The sequence below is a fragment of the Euleptes europaea genome, chromosome 2, assembly GCF_029931775.1.
Source record: "Euleptes europaea isolate rEulEur1 chromosome 2, rEulEur1.hap1, whole genome shotgun sequence".
NCBI classification, from domain to species: domain Eukaryota; kingdom Metazoa; phylum Chordata; class Lepidosauria; order Squamata; family Sphaerodactylidae; genus Euleptes; species Euleptes europaea.
The window spans coordinates 100,387,261-100,405,244 of NC_079313.1; the positions used below are offsets into that span (position 1 = coordinate 100,387,261).

A 17,984-nucleotide genomic window follows, 5' to 3' on the forward strand; every position below is an offset into this window, starting at 1 on the left:
TCTTATCACCTCTATTTCAAGATCATTACAACACTGGAAAAGCAAAGCAAAGAACAGCAAAAATATTAACTAAAGATTATGTAACACCTTTACACATGAGGAGACAAACTTGTGAGTCGGTGTGGTGTAGTGGTTAGAGTGTTCAACTACTATTAACTGTGGGAACATAACTTCAAATCCCTACTTGACCATGAATAACACAATGTAACCTTGAGCCAGTCTAAACTACCTCATAGGATTGTTATGAGGATAAAACAAGGGAGGTTACTATGAGCGCCTTGGAGAATGGGAAGAATAAAATTTAATAAATAACACTATTTAGATTCTCCAGGATGGCAAAAAAGAAGTCAATGCCAAAGTGCAGGAAACTATCAATTTACATCATTTATACTCCACCTTTCTCACTGAGACTCCAGGTGGATCACACAATTTAAATCAATAGGAATGGGACAGGCAATAAACAATGCAAAAGGGATGGATTGCAGAAATCTTAAAAAGATCAGGTATCTGAAAACAGAACTGAAACAAGGCATAAGCATTAGCATGACAAACTATGTCCAGCACCAAGCACACAATCTTTTCTAGAGGGGCAAAAGCACACTTGTGGAATTAGACCAGCACATCATATATTGGATGGCTGTGCTGGCAATTCATCTCTACTGCTCCCATTTGGAGCCTAACTCAAAGTGCTGGTTATGACCTGAATAGACATACAGCCAGTTTATTCAGAAGTACATCCCACTGAGTTCAACATGGCCTCCTCTTTCTCAAATGCACATAGGTTTGCAGTCTTAAACAATTAACGCCCTACATACCTATACCCCTAGGTATAGGTACAAATACTCCTACATACATTCCAAATACCCACGTACATTCCATAAGGAGTATTCCTTTTCCTTGGAAAAGAAGCCATATTTTGCAACCAACCACAGCTCAAAGGCTTCTTATGAATTCAGTAAACTGCTGAACTCCAAAAGAGATTATTTGCTCACTGGTGTGCCATCAAATTGTTAAGTGTGCCACAAAAAGAAATAAACAGAGAAGAGCTTAAATGTGATTAGTGGGGAAGACCATCTTAGCACGCTTAGTTGGGGAGACAGATGTAGCAATGACTAAGTGGCCTGGAGAGTCAGGTCAGGTAACAATGGAGGGACTTTTGGGAGCACAAGATAAGGAAATTCCAGGTTGCATTTACTGCCACAATCTTGCATAGTTTAGGGATTCTGTTTGTCCATGGATTTGGAGGAACTCTGTAAGAAGCCAACTCATCTGCCAAGTGATGGGGAAGAGAAGCGAATTACAGGAGTTCCATTCCGGGAACAGAAGTGGTAGCAGCTTTTTAATTGATTTTTTAAAGTATTATTTGTTTTTAATTGTCTACTTGGTTTTGTTTGTTTGTTTTATTGTTGTGAGCTGCTTTGTGAGCTGCCTTGAGTCGTTTTGGAGAGGCAATATGCAGCATTTCTAAATGAAATTAAAAAATTGACTTATGAAGCTGCTTTTTATCGAGTCAGACCCTTGGGCTACCAAGTTCAGCATTGTTTTCTCTGATGGCAGCAGTTCTCCAAGGGCATTTATGCAGGGTCAATTCTGCTCCTTGCTCAATGCTGATTTTTTAAATCCGACCTTTAAAATGACTATTCATGGTCTCGATGCAAGAGGAGAAAGTCAAACAAATTCCACTCCCCCACTCGCTTGCTCCTTCGTTTGCATAGCCATTAGCAATAGTTGTTTGCATAGCTAAGCTGTGGCTGGGATTCTGCATGCTTCCTTCAGTGAATGCTTCGATGCGGGGGAAGCAAATACAAAAGGTTGCGTTAAAGGGATGCTTAAGAAATGCGAAGCAGGTATGCGCTGGCTTTGCAGTGACGTCTGAAATGACAGTTCAGCGTGAAGAAATACAAAAATATATGAAGTGCCACTTTAGCCTGGAACATGCTGCTAATTACCAAGCATAAATGTCCCAAGTGTTGGTGCAGAGGTCTTTTCCATGACCTACTACTTGATTCTTTAAAGTGGAGTTGTGAAGGACTGAACCAGGGGACTTGTCCATGCAAAGCAGATTCTCTACCACCAAAGCCTTAAGGTTTGTACAGTAGCTGAATCATGGCAATAGAGGATTTTCCAGAACCCAAGGTACAGGATTAGTAGATGGACGAGGATGCATGGGGTGGAAGCCTGAATGAGAACCTGCCTCCACCATGGCTACTGAATATTGGTCTTTTCATTCATACTCTGCCACAGTATGTCACTATGTTGGAACTATTGCAGGAAAGACTAGGCTTTAAGAGTCTGGGAGAACAACAGTGCACTACTTAATCTTGTTCTGGATTTTCTTTAACCTGGATCCATATGCTTCTATCACAGCATATATATGAATAAGGCTCGTCTGTTTTTTTAAAAAATGTCCTAATTCTGAGCTATAATTTAATGCCAAGATACTTAGAAGAAAAACTGTAAAATTAATGAGAGCTGTAAAAACAAAACCCTCACCGCTGGTTTTGACAGAGTAAAGTTTAGAACACCCAAACCATAGTTAGATCTTATACATTGTGGAGGGAGGAGAAGAAAAAGCAGATACATTTCAAGTAATATGAAACTGGTGAAACTATAATCTACTTCCCATTGGAATATAGATTTCCTCAACACTGTCAAGGAAGACTAATCTTTTATTAGTTTCTCAAGCAGTCACCACCCCACAGGGAAACAAAATAAGCCTTAAGTGTGGCAGCTTTCAAACTGCAGCCTGCTTTACAAGAGCAGTTTACTCAAAAATAAAATAAATGACCAACTGCCAGGCTGTGAATTTTACAGTCAGGTTTATTGCACCTCAGCATTAGGATGCGAGACATACGATTATATTTGACAACATTTGTCACATTTAACCAAGGCAGAGGAAAATCCCCCAAAGCATGCCAAATAAATCACCATACCTGCTGTTGGGTGAATTCCTATCTCTATGCCTGAACCTGTCCATTTGAAAATGAGTGCTCCTTAAATATGTATCAACAAAACAATGGCCCGACTGCAACAGACCAGTATGTTCATCAGAAGTGGAGTAGAATTCACTGAACAGTCAGTACTGCTGGTATAATTTCCAATATAACCGCTCCAGCTTCAGATTCTTACTCGTGGCTTTTCTACATGGGTTTTTCATCGGTTCTGGCCCCATATTGCTTTTGTTTATCCCCTGATTTTCACAAGTATTTTCGTTCCTTTATTTCCCCCCTTTTTGTTTATCCCCCAGGGTTTTTCTGGTTCTTTTGAGACCCCTTTTACTTCGATGTTTTTCTGGAAGCTGATTTTGAGTCTGCTTTTCCCTAGTGTATAATGTTTCTGTCATGCTCATCCTTTCCCGCCCTGCTGGCCTTTGGCCAATGCCGTTGACCCCGTGAGCCCCTTGAACCCCACCAGCCACAAAGAGGGCCAGGAGTCTGGGACATGCTCCCTTTAAGCTCCCAACTGCCCTAGCATCTGTTTGCCTTTGGTTAAGCACCCTCTCTCTCGCTTCTCTGGCTACTTGGCAAAAATGCCCCATTTCCTCCCTGGCTGGAATTGTCCCTTCTCTTCCAGCAATCCCCTCACTTCCCTTCCTGCCCCCTCTTCCCTGGTGCCTTCCCTCCACCACATTCCCCAGGTATCTCCCATCTGGTCTGGCCTCTCCTCCTTGGTGTCCCACCCCTCTGTGTGCTGCCTCGCCCTCCCAGCGGTGAGACAACTGATGTGCGGATGTTTAATCCTCTGCGCAAGGCCTCCCAGCCTGTAATTCCCCACGCTTCCTTCGGTGGGGGTGGTGGAGGTTGCAGCCACAGCGTTCCGGGCCTCCCTCAAGAGGCCCCGGGTGTCTCCCACTCTCTCCATCATGGTCCCACTGTCCCTAGCCTTCTTCTGTGTTGCAGGTCCCGGCTCCCCCTCTCTCTCCCCCCCCTGCACTGCTTGTGACTTAGCTGAATCACAAAGTGGATCTGCTGTGACTGGTGTTGTTGGTGTACCTGGGGGCAGCAGTGGCATGTCTCATTGTGCCGCCATCTCCTTCTTCCCTGTAAGTGCTGGCATGGGGTCAAGCGGGTGAGTTGTTGGTGGAGGGAAGTTGGACATCTGGACATGTTGCTACATTTCTATCAGTTTTCTTTGTCCCACCCACCTCCAGTCCACTTTTCAATGACTGGACAGTCACCATCATTAAACTATTCCCTCTCCCCTCGCAGACAAGTATTTTCAATTCTCTTAAAAGGTCCTAAAATGTCAATATACCCTGACCTGGATGGCCCAGGCTAGCCTGATCTCGTCAGATCTCAGAAGCTAAGCAGGGTCAGCCCTGGTTAGTATTTGGATGGGAGACCTCCAAGGAATACCAGGGTTGCTGTGCAGAGGAAGGCCCTGGCAAACCACCTCTGTTAGTCTCTTGCCATGAAAACCCCAAAAGGGGTCGCCATAAGTCGGCTGCAACTTGATGGCACTTTACACACACAAAATGTCAATATAAAGCTGTAGTGTTGTAATGATAGTTAACGCAGGTTCTCTGAATTCCCAACTATCTTTTTTTAAAAGGAAGTTTCTAGCCCATTTCTTCATGGAGATATAACATTTTCATTGTAGTTCTGTGAGGGAAAGGGGGGAATTCAGAGAACTTGCTTAAATGATCAATATGACACCGTAGTGTTATATCGATATTTTAGGACCTTTTTTAAAAAAATAAGGGAGGTGCTCCGAAGCCACCAGTAACGACACTGATGATAGCACCCTCCCTTGAAAACAGGGTGGATAAAAATCAATGATTTTTTAAAAAATATATTTTAAAAAATCAGATTTTAAAATTTTAAATTGGATTTTTTAAAATAAAATGCTTTTTGAGGAAAAATCTATCTAAAGGTAGTTTTCTATTTAAGATACATTATAGTCCAAAGGTTAGTCATCATGTATGTAGTACGAGGCTGTATATTGATGTAATGTTTACATTTTTTGTTAAATTAATTCGATTAATCAATTCACTATGTCATGCTCTTCCAGAGGTTTCTGTAAGATTATTTTGAGCAGTTTTTCTATCTAGAATATATTATCACTGATGCTTGGTTTTGCAGTTCTCAAAACTGAGAATTGGTGTCTGCAGAGATAACATGCCTCTTCTTCATGGCAAAAATGTCATAATGAGAAAAAGACCTTAATCCCATTGCTCCTTTGCAAATCCATGTACACAGAATCAACCCCTTATCTCTTAAGTGCTAAGTTTCAAGAATTTCAATGAATAGAAGATTGACTATTGGAGTGGAATAGATCTGCACAAGGAGCTAAGTGTGAAGAGGGAGGGGCAAGCACTAAAAATGATAGTGAAACCTTCTGAGCAGAATTCACAAATCTTGCGATCTTTGTGTGTATAGCTTGAGGTTTACCATATTATTCTCTCCCTGGGAAAGAAAGCCTATAATGGCAGCAGGCTGTAAAAGAGACCCAGTTTGGGAATATTTTAATGAAGTTCCTCTACCTGTGGGTAAGGCAGGCATGTGTGTAAAATGCAAACACTGCAACAAAGAAATGCAAGGCCTGGTGGCCTGAATGAAGCAACATCACAAGAAGTGCTATTTATGTAGAAAACCATGTTTAAATATAGTCTTACTGACTAGTGATTTAAATCGTGATATAAATCAAATCCACCCTGCTTGAAAATCTTCATTATTTAAGCCACAGATGAAAGAAAATGAATTGACTCCACAACTGTAAAAATGCACAGAGAAGGCAGATGTGTGGAAGAACCCTGCCCAAACCGATTCCAATGCTTGTGGATCAACTCCCAAGACAATCATGTGAAACTCTAGCATGCAGAAAAGATCTAGGTCAGTCACAGCCCATTCCTTACCTTTCGGCGGCCAGGGACGGCGTGGCCACGGCACCTACAAACCCATCTCCCGGCCATAGGGTTGCCAAGTCCCTCTTTATCATCAGCGGGAGATTTTTGGGGCGGAGCCTGAGGAGGGCGGGGTTTGGGGAGGGGAGGGACTTCAATGCCATAGAGTTCAATTGCCAAAGCAGCCATTTTTCTCCAGGTAATCTGATCTCTATCAGCTGGAGATCAGTTGAATTAGCAGGAGATCTCCTGCTACTACCTGGCAGTTGGCAACCCTACCCGGCCACCGAAAGGCTTTAAAAAGCCTTTCACCGGCTTTAAAAATTTTAAATGGGGCATTTTGCATCACTGAGAACAGAGAGGCTGCGCCTGCAAAAAAGCAGTCGCAGCAACACCATTCTCCCCCACCAGCTGGGCCAAAAGGGGACAGGAAGCTGCCTTACACTGGACCTTAGTCAGTGAGCCAAGGAAATTTCTGAGAACTTCAGCATGCATTTTACCAAACTCTTTAGGAGATTTCGTCTCATGGTGAAATTATCCAACTATGTTAGAGATGAATTGTTTTAGTTTCTTCTAATTGAATTATTGTATTATTTCACCTTTCGAGAGGACATTACATGCATTATGTATCTGATATATAAATATGAAACTGTTATATCAAACCAATGGTGTATCAAACTCGATATAATCAAGTCTGAATGGAATCTTACCTAGCACTTTCTATCCCAGACCTTGTAACTGGAGATGCCAGGACTTAAGCAAAGCATGCTCTCTACCACTGAGCCATGGTCTCTCTTTGGCCACATGCCACAACCCCCCCCCCATGACAATTCCTGTGAAAAAGAAAGATATTTTGGAAGATGGAACCTTTACTACAAATCTTTTTGAAGTCCCTGTTCAAAATACTATCAAAGGTTCACACTTAAGAGTTTTTGGCAGTAGAACTTTTCTAAGCAATGGAATCCAATACAGACACAACCCTTCAAATCTCACTGACTTCAGTATTAACAAGGAAAGATGGAACTCTGCTTAGGACTGAAATTGTAAATAACTGCATGATCTGATTTTGAAAGTGCAAGCTTTCAAAGCAAAGGTTTCTGGAAATGAACTTACTTGGTTCAGTCACTGATGCTATACAAAGTAATCAAAGAGCCCCCATCAATGCTTGCAGTCATTAACTATAATATACCTAATCCCAAACTTCCTCTTTTTACCCACTGTCCAAGGCAGATATCTTTGAGTAACTTGAAAGTAGAATCATATGTTTTCATTCTTCCCAATAATGAAGAACTTGGTTTGTCTAGAATCTGATATGGCCACTTGCCTTCCCCCCCCCCCCGCTTATAAAAACTCTAATGCTATGAAGTACGAGGCCCTGGAAAGAGAAAAAAGGATGTTTCCCAGGAAGCACATATTTCTCTCCTCTTAAACGATGTCTTATAGTGAACCATTGTGTGTGTGTGTGTGTGTGTGAGCAAACCGCTTTGCATGTTCTGTTTGCATGTTAAAGTACAGGTAGGGGTGCCAAGCATTTGTACTTGTTTGTCCCTGTGCTAGCAAGACATTGAAGATTTCTAATAATTCTCCCTGCAGTAAAAAGTTTCCTATGCTGGATGACATAGTTCTTTTAAAATTTCTGGAAACTAGCTACCCAACAGGTACCTTTTTATATAAGGGCAAACGGACAAAGTCTGCATTAGATAAACAAATCTAAACTTGCAAAATCCATGGTTTGCAGGTCATATCATCATTTTTTAAAAGAAGTTATAAATTAAATGTTCTTTTTCTTGGTCAAAAAGTTTATTCTTGAATCACATGTCTTCAACTTTTGCAAGCTGATCTTTAAGCCCCATTAGGGTTAGAAAAAGATGTGTTGCATCTTTTCTTAGTTCAAGAAGATGCCAAGCACTCACCATCTCCTCAGTTATCATCACCTGAAAGTTGGGATGTTCCATGGAAAAAAAAGGAACCAAAGGGCTTATGCTTAAATTAAGCAGCATTTATAAAAGACATTTTTAATGTTTTAGTTTGAACCCCTGTTTATCATAAACTTCCAAGACTACAACTCAAGGAAGATCATAAATTAAAGAAATGCAATTTAATATGTGGGATAAACCCCCTCCTTGCAGTTATTGATTCCAGTGTATTCAGTCTAGTTTTAAAAACACAGAGTCACATAGCGCTTCACATTTTAAGAAGCTATAACCTCCTGCACGAGCCTGTGAGCTTACAGTGGTTCAATAAATATTTCAGCCCAATATTAATTTTTAACCACACACAATACTGATAATTATTAAACTAATGATAGCAATGACAAGAAAAAGGAAGCATCTTATAATTACTGCAGCACCTATATTTATATTAATAGCTTTGAATGGTAATTTACAATAAAATTAATAGCTACAAGGCCTACAAGTATGTAGGTCACAGGGGCTTATTTGTTTTGTAAACATGTTTGTTTCAATGGAACTCTATTGGCAGGTATGTTTTGGATGTTAGCATAAGGCTGCAATCTAAAACATACTTACCAGGAAGTGTCCCATTGAAATCAATGGGATTTACTTCTGTGTAAACATGTTTACCATAGGGCTGCAAGGCCTGCACCACACTTCAGGCTCTACAAGTTTAATATTGCACAATGCTATGAAAATAAAATGTTTCTCAAAACCATTGTAAAGCAATTCATTATTGCCTTTTTAGCTGCATTAACGTATTATTGCTGTAGTACTATGGTGACGAGTCTTCCAGTCATTTCACACTCACTTATACTTTTCACACATCTAGATTTTCCTTAATACAAATCAAGCAGGTCTAGATTTTTTAGGCTTTTCTTCATTCACAACCACCTGAAGTAGTAAAATCTGTCTCTGTATGTATAATCTCTTGTTTACACATCAGCATATAAAGTAAGGATACCTCATTTACATCTATCCTGTACCTTCACTCTCCAGAGGACAAAAGTTAGTGATTAATGAAAAAACATAACAAATACAGATTTTTGCAGTTAAACCACTAGAGGTACTATGGCTTGGGCGGGGTGGCTCGGGGGCGGGGTGCCAGCTCCTGACTCTTAACAGTGTGCAACTAACATCTGCACCTGCTGTCAAGAGTCTGGGTGTGATTCTCGATGCCTCCTTATCTATGGAGGCTCAGGTCACAGCCATGGTCAAGGTGGCATTCTTTCATCTCAGCCGGGCCCGGCATCTGGTGCCTTACCTGTCCCACCTGGATCTAGCCACTGTTATCCATGTGACGGTCACCTCTATGCTAGATTACTGTAACTTGCTGCCCTTGAGACTGATCTAAAGGCTCCAGCTGGTACAGAATGCGGAAGCAAGGCTCTTTATGGGGACCTTGTCCCATGAACACATACAGCCAGTGCTTCGACAGCTGCACTGGCTCCAGAAGGAGTATCGGATCAGGTTTAAGGTGCTGGTTTTGACCTTTAAAGTCTTACACAGTCTGGGACCCTTGTACCTTCAGGACTGCCTTTCCTGGTACACCCCCGAAGGACATTGGTTCTATGGATAATAATCTGTTGGCAGTCCCCGACCCTAAGAGTGTGCAGCTGTCCTTGACGAGAGCCACGGCCTTCTTGGCCCTGGCTCTGGCCTGGTGGAATGCTCTGGCTAGTAACATCAGGGTCCTGCAGGACCTTAAAGAGTTCCGCAGGGCCTGTAAGACCATCAGGCCTATAACTGAGGACAGCCGCAGATGTTATCAATGCTGGCCTCCCCTTTTTTAGGTAATCGGTATATTTATATCAGAGGGGGCTGTTCGCTGCCTACTGCATCGCAGCAGGTGATCTATGTACTGTACGCCATCTTGGTTTTTAATCATTTGTAGAGACTGTACTTTATTGCTTTAAATATTTCATTGTTATGAAATATTTAAAATATTATGTTTTATATTTTATGTTTTTATTGTTGTTACCCGCCCTGAGCCTGGCCTTGGCTGGGGAGAGTGGGTTACAAATTTAATAAATAATAAAAATAATAATAATAGACACATTTATTTTAAAAGTGAATAAGTTTATTTACTTCCATCCATTCATAATTTACAAAGTTACTTGGATAAATTATACTATACTACTGTGTACAGTTTGCTGTAAGTTGGATCCTAGTATGTAATTTTGCATCATTGAATGTATCATGTTGACACTTACAGAGCAATCCTGAAGGAGGGTCTCTGGAGCCGGACGCCGGTGTGACCCCTGCGCAGGTGTTAGTGCTACTTCCATCAACTAAGTGGTCACTAACAATGGTGCAGGGCAACTTACGCTGGTTCTGGGGAGCAATGTGGCACTGCAGTCTACCCAGCAGCATTTCTCCAGCTCAAGGGCTCACGCTGGCAGTCCCAGGACATCCCCGGGGGCAGAGCTAACATTAGTCAGCTCCCTAAGCCCTATTGCTCTGGGAACACCCCCTTTTGCAGGCATGAACTTGTGCCTACAAAAAGCTTGGCTCAATGGAGTTCACAGGGTTTTCTTCAAATTACCTTTGTGGCTTGCATTTTTGGCCCTGCAAGCCATTCAGGAGGTGGCATAGCTGTGCCATCTCTGGCCAACCCCAACTATCCTCCCTTCAGGACTGTGTTGTTATGCTTCATTTCAGTCCTGGTTTTTTTTAGATTTCTGGTTGGTTCTACAACCCAAATCCTATTTCATTGTTTATTGAAAGTCCCATTCTGTTCACTGTTTGACTCCTCTGTGTAATCTGCCAGTCCCAGTGAGAAAGGTGGGCTGTAAATAACGTAAATAAATAAAAATTCCATTAAAGTATATTTTTAAAAAACTATGGAACAAAATTGGCTCCAATATGTCCAGTAAGATTTGCTTGTAGCATGTGTGATGAAGTTATTTTTTATTATAATGGAAAAATTTAGTGGGATGACAATATCTGCAGCAACTTGCTCTTAATTGTGTACACCAACTCACAAGATTGAAAGGGTAAAAAGGTAACCCTATCCTATTTTTTCTGACAACAAGACACCAACACCATATTTATGGGATCTGGGCTCAAAATGCCACAAGCAGAGAATGACTGCACTGCAGAAAGTGTTTGCCAAGATGGCTCAGATACATCAAAACATTCAGAGACATTCAATGCAGAAACAGCAACTGGGAGGTGCAGCAAAAAACACAAAAAAAGTATTTTTTGGGTCGGAATATACTGGAGCCGAAAATATTGGTATTCCCAGTTTCTCAGGTTCCAAATACCAGTATGGGTATTTGGAACCAAATACTAGTATGGTATTTGGATCCTGCCCCCATCTGGGTTTCCAATATTTTTCAGCTCCAATATTCCCTATGGGGAATCTTTCCAGTGAGCTGGGGGGACGTTTTAAAGGTAATGTCACCAAAATTGCAAGGGAGCTGCTGGTGCCTGTCCTTTAAATATCCCCCAAATTTCAAGTTAATTGGACCAAGGAGTCGACGTCTATGGGCCCCTGAACAAGATGCCCCCAGCCAACCTCCATTGTTTCCTATGGAGCAGGACCCCCCCATGAAAAATGTAAAACCTGAGAATCTCCCCATAGGAATTCTATTGGAAGCTAGAAGTCCAACCAATGTAAAACCTGAGAATGTGAACATATGTAAAAACTGAAAATCTCACCCTATGTAAAAACAGAGAATGCCAAAAACCATGAACTTAACACAAACCAACTCCAGCAAAGAACAAACATTTTAAAAAACACACTTGAAACTGACAGAATCTTACCTAAAGCAGCCTGGCAAGCTGATACCAAGGCCCAGGAGGCACAGAAACAAAGGGAAAGGAAAAAAAAAACAGTCCCGGAACTAGATCCCGATATTCCTGGCTAATCACAAATATTTCCAGGATTTTTTGGGACCCATTTTTTGGCATTCTGAAAAATCCCAGATATATGTGGGCAACCTGAATATATTCCAAAAATACTGATAAGGTATATCCATATATATTTGGCTCAGTTATATCCTCCAGGTCTGTAGCCAATTTGATTGAGGGAGTGGACACTTTTTCTTACACCCAAATATAACAGTTCTTGAATATGAACAAAGTTAGTATTTGAATCTTCCAAGAGAGACTCTGCTTGTGGGATGTGGAAGAGGACAACTATAGGTACAATTTGGAGCACTAGTTCTTGTTTTTGAAGCCCTACACAGAGACTAGGGTATCTTAAGGACTGCCTGCTGCCATACAAGCCTGTCCCCATCTTCATCACAAGCCCTACTCTGTGAGTCCTCATCTTTGGAGGTGAGATGTTTGGCTAGCAGAGACACGGCTTTTTCAGTTGTGGCAGGTGTGGAATTTCCTGCCTACTTTGAATTTCAGGCATCGTGTCATAACGTTTTTATTTTCCCAGGCCTTGGGTGATAGATAATTATTATTTGTTTAATCATATCCTTATGCTGCTTTTATTGCTTTTTCTATCTGATTGATATTTACCATTGAAATTTTAATGCTGCAGGTTTTTATTTTAAACCACAGTATCATATTCGTTTCACTGTATTTCATAATAGGTTCCAAGCCACCTTAAGGACTCATTATGTGGTGGTATACAAATATTCTAAACAAATAAATATTTGGAAGTAGGTCCCACTGAAAACAATGGGACATGTGCTTGATTTAAATCTGGTGGCAGTCATGTACGAAATGATGCCCAAATGTCATTCGAGATGATAGGCACCTTGTTTACATTATATTATCTTGCCTATGCATGTATCATATGCACACCACAAATCTGTGGTTTGGGAAGATGGTATGCTGGCATATATCTACATAACAGCTGAGGGCCTTGCTTTACTCATAGATGGAGAGTTTGATGACACAACAGGCCATTTAAAGGAGAAGTTGCAAAACGGAGGGCTGGGGACACCTATGACTCACAGGGTCCTCATCAATATGTCACCATGATGCCAGCCATGCATGTTGCAAGACCAACACATCACACCATATTGAGAACGGTGGCTGTAAAGAAAGTGATTTCAGTGTCAATGGGAGACAAATGAATAGCATACCAAACACAGAAAAAATTAACATACATCTAAAACTGCCTTATACCAAGTCAGATCATTGGGTGTGGTACTGGCAGAGGCTCCTTTACAATACATTCTGTTGGTGAATGCCTTGAGTAATATTCTAATTACAACTGACTGACAGTGATTCTTTAATTAGCTAAAAGAGAACTTTTAAAAAACTTTTAAAGAAGCACTAAAATATTTCACCTTTGTACTGTTTACATTGAAACTACATTGGAGTTCCTATCCACTTTCCTCCACTTGCCAAAAAGAAAACAATGGTAATTTTTATTTGATAATAAAGGGGTGTTTAATAACACTGTAAAGCATTTCTACCCAACCAATTCAATGTGGGACAAGAAGAAATTTACAACATTGATTCACCTACTGATTCACCTAGAATGCTTGGACATACTGCTTGTTCCTCTAGAACAGGGGTGGGGAACCTTTTTTCTGCCAAGGGCCATTTGGATATTTATAGCATCATTCGGGGGTCATACAAAATTATGAATTTAAAAATTACCTGCTATATTTGGTCAAACATTTAGCCAAGAGGCACCACTGAAGACAGCTCCGAGTGTCTGCCACATAGAGCGACTCGCTTTTGAGCTCTGCTGTCCCCAGCTGGGCCCAAGAGATTCAGGCACGGCAGCATCCTTCTGAGCTAGAGATCTGCCAGGACCCATGAAGGGCCAGACCAAATGATTTTGAGGGCCTTATACGGCCCCCGGGCCTGACGTTCCCCACCCCTGCTCTAGAAGTAATATTAATACTTTCCAGTTGTAGTTACAATAGTAAATTGGTGGTGGGAGTGCACTTTGCAAAATGGAAACTGGAACAAATTTGGGTGGGAGTAGGGTGTTTGTTGCTAATAACAGAAATGGGAATGTAGTGGCTACTCTGTATCTTGAAGAGTTTTTTAAAAGCTTATACATAGGGCTTTCTCAATGATATTTTGTGGCTCAGCCAGTTCTGAATTTGATGGTGGGCTGATGGGGTGAATTTCCAGATAATTATATATTTTTGTCTGGTCCTAAATGTACACATCTTTGCAAATCTGGATTGTTCTCTCCTCCTTGTATATCATATTATAGACTCTGTAATGGACCTGGATGAATATCCAGTGCTCCCAATGTCAAAAGACAGCCGTAGTCTTTTAATCAAAACTGCAGCAACAATTGTTCAATGTTGTTTTTTTAAAAAAAATTCAGCGCTAATTAGTCTTATACTAATTGCCCAAAGAGGAGAAATAACAGTTGCATCCAGGAGTTCTGATTTCTTAGGGTAACTAATCCAAATGGAACAGTGCATGAGAAGTATGCTTCCCTTTACTAACACACACCCAACATCCACTTTTAACATTTCAGCACTGCAGAAGCTGCTTTGAAATGAGCCTTTAGGTTATTTTTTCTTAGCAAAACATTTCTGGTTTTTTGTTAAACAGAAGCTGATGTTCCAAGTCCTGTTGTTTTTCTCATCCATCCCACATTCTGAACCAACAGCATAAATCAACACTGGTAGACAAAATTAATCTGAAGGCAGAGATTTCCTTGATGTTCTCTATTCCACCGCCATCATCATTACAGTTTTTGCTGTTTGTCCACCCGTCATTTCCATGGATCATATTAACACTCTTATGCTGATTTACACTTGCTCAGCAAGCCAGATTCAATTGGGCAAGTACCATGAATTTCAAAGCAGTTTATGCATACTCAGGAGTAGCTTCTATCTCTTTCTCTAACTATAGTTCACTTCTTTCTCCTTGTAATCATACAAAGTCCTAGCAAAAAGCATAAGAGCCAGCACTTTCCCCCCTAGTTTATATAGGTGAATTAATTCCAGACTACGAACCGTTTAATGTTTAACCTATAACAGAGTGAACTATTTCCATCTGAAATGCCAGATACTCATGTGGAACAATTTCCCCCCTGAAATTTTGTTTTATTATTAAAATTGCTCCTCCGCCTCAGATTGAAGACAGAATCACAAAGCTTTCTGGCAGACAATGTAAAGCAATGTCTTCTGTTGCTCAAAACTGGGATCTGTCAGTAATCTAGCTCACAGCTGAATACAAAAGTAAAGAACACATGTGGAGAGGTGGTGCAGGTTTTTTATATATATAGCTTTAGCCTATGTTTGTTTACTCAGAAGAAAGACCTCATCATGTCAGTAGGATTTACTTCTGTGTACATGTGTTTGGGATCACAGCCTTATAATAGCTAACCTCATTTAATGGAGTTCATTAAATACCTCAAGAACAACTAAAGTTTTATCAGATGGCTGTATTCCACATATACTGGTTTGAGGGAATTGCCAGCAGAGGTCACCATTGCTTTGAATGGCATGTTGTTTCTTTATTACAGAATAATGTAAATGGATGGTCCAGGAGTGTTAAATTCCGCCAAGAAAATATGTGACAATTTTTAATTTTATGTTATGTATACAATATTTAAGATAAAAGCATATATGTTTTTATCTTTAAAAGATGCATAACCATCATGCAAACAAAACTGAATTATTTAGCAAGCCTTTTTGCTTAAACTGGAACGGATCAAACTGAATATAAGGATATGTATGTAAGTTTTGAAACAAGGACTAAGAAATCCACATCAACAAGTGGGGTCATATATGTACCATCCCATTTGGCTCTGCACACTGTTGTTGTGCAAAAGATGGGCAATTTCTACTTAGAAAAAGCAACCTATTCCGTTAACCTGTTTCCTGAACACAGCCCCTAAAATCTGATTGACAGTTTAAATGAGTAAGGAAAAATAATTATTAAGACTGCCTCCATTTAATACATTTTATGGGACAAAGAATGATCATTGTGAACTCTGAACATATTTTAAATAAAACTGAAAATACATTACTTAAGAAGAAGAGCAGGGATGCTGGGGGGGAGTTAACTTTGTGCTCATCACCAAATGCTTGGAGAAAGTAATGAACAACACAGTCATCATGACTCCTTTTCCTACCACACTGTGAAACATATTCTATCCCTTTAGGGTGAGTTCTCTGCATTTCTCAAGTTGCTGAATAATCATTATCCCAGTTCTTCAGACTCTTTTGACAGTGACTATTATAGTGTTGAACAATGTCTCCAGATGCTGAGACTGTCAAGTGCTGATTCAGACAGTGACACTTGACATTAAGATCTTGGCCATCTTTGGCTTATCATGGCATGAGACCAATTCAAGTAACTTGGCCTTTGGGTTTTTTAAAAAAAATTAAGGGAGGAGTACTATAAATCCATTCTTTTCCGATCATAGCTCCATGGTCCATAATGAAATACGCCTCATTTTGCAACAGTACCATAGGTCAGCATACACATTGTGGAACCGTCATCATATACATTTTTTTAAAAGTAGCTTAATGGACCCTTCAATGAAGACATGACTGGAACTAGTGGAATTTAAGGCAGAGAAATAATAACTCGTAAAGAAGCTTTGGAAGAAATTTCTCAGCTAACAGAAGGATGCAGGACCCCTGAATCTGCTCACATCAATGAGGCTGTGGTATGAAGCTTTATCAGCACACACACAGGAAAACCCACACTTGATTCTAGCTTATATCACAATAATAGATGGTGATGCCTACAAACACCCACTAATCTCCCTTCAAATAGTTAACCACGGATCTTCCAAAGCTGCAACAACTTGGAAAAACCAGCCCGACAAGCAAGCACGCTCCTATTTTATTAATTCATTTGCTCCTGAAATTCCTGACCGGAGAAAGGAAGGTTTCAAGTTAAGCAGAAGAAGACGAAAGTTGGTGAAATCTCCACAAGTTACAAAAAAAAAGAAACAAACAGAAGCCACCCAACCTGTCTTTAGTCTCTCCTGATCTCCGCAGCTCTTCCCTCCCCCCCTTGGGTCTGGTGATTCCCTTCGGGTCTGGTGATTCCCCCCCCCCCCAAGTTTAATCACCAAACATAATTCACAGTGGGTCGCCGTGTTAGTCTGTCTGCAGTAGTAGAAAAGGGGAAGAGTCCCGTAGCACCTTAAAGACTAACAAAAATATTTTCTGGTCGGGTATGAGTTTTCGTGAGCCACAGCTCACTTCTTCAGATAGATATTTGTGGCTCACGAAAGCTCCTACCCTACCAGAAAATATTTTTGTTAGTCTTTAAGGTGCTACTGGACTCTTGCCCTTTTCCACCAAACATAAATCAATGAGCCCGGTCAGTTTCCATCCTGTCCCTGCTAGGAGGGCAGCAGGGAGGCTGTAGCTTGGGGGTGGGGGCTGGACTGACTGCAGAAACGCAACCTTACTGGTGTCCGGGGCTTTAAAAGTTGGGGGGGGGGGGGGCTTGAGGCACGATCGACGCCAGACTGTCACACCGCCGCATGCTGGGATAGACGTGCCACTCTTACGGGCCCTTTCACCCAGCCCAAGCGATGCACTTTCCCTCCACTTCCAATGCACTTTGAAGGTGGGTTTGACCGCGCGAGCCGGCAAGATCCCCTTGCGAACGATCGTGACGGTGCACGGAGAGGGGACTGAAAGCGCACGGTTTGGGCTGGGCGCGAGCGACCAGGGCCATTTCCGCACGGGGGTTTTTCGCCTTGGGCTTGCCCCTCTCCAGATGCCCGTTTCCCCCCCCCCCCGCCCCATTCTCCAAACTCAACCCGAGTTCTGGGGGCTCCCCGCCCCAGCGGCCAGGGGGTCCCCGACGCCAAGCGGGAAGCGCCCCACTCACCTCAGCGCTGCGCCGCGGGCAGGTGGGCCGTCCCCCTAGGGGCTGCTGCCAGAGGCGGCGTCGGCGTCGCCCAGGCTGCGGTGGCTCCCCCGGCGCCTCGCTCCGTGGCCCCTCGCCCCAGGCGCGCGAGCCATCCACTTCGCGCGCGCAGCAGCAGCAGCAGCAGCAGCCGCCTGGTCCAGCAGCGCTCCCTCCACTCCGCCGGAGCGCCCCTGGCTCACCAGAGGGACGCGCGCGCTCCGCCCGGGTCCTAGCGCCGCCGCCGCCAGGCTCAGGGGACGTCCCCCGACGGGCGCCGGCCCACTGGCCGCCAAGGCGCGCGGCCCGCTCCCCGGCCCCGCCCACCCCGCTCCCCGGCGGCGGGCACGTGCCGTCTCCCGCCGAGGCTCCGCGCCAATGGAGCCGTCGCGGGGCCTCCCCTGGCTTCCGATAGGTCGAGGCGG

The 17,984-nt window shown here is 42.3% G+C and overlaps 1 protein-coding gene across 1 annotated transcript in view; it reads right to left on the reverse strand.

Annotated features, from left to right (window-relative positions):
- The window catches only part of NGF (nerve growth factor), a 74,386-nt gene extending 56,790 nt beyond the window's left edge, over positions 1-17,596 (reverse strand). Inside the window, exon 1 of the mRNA XM_056844478.1 lies at positions 17,542-17,596. The gene's annotated coding sequence lies outside the window, so the exon portion shown is untranslated. The remainder of the gene's footprint in view (positions 1-17,541) is intronic.
- Between the last annotated feature and the right edge of the window lie 388 nt (positions 17,597-17,984).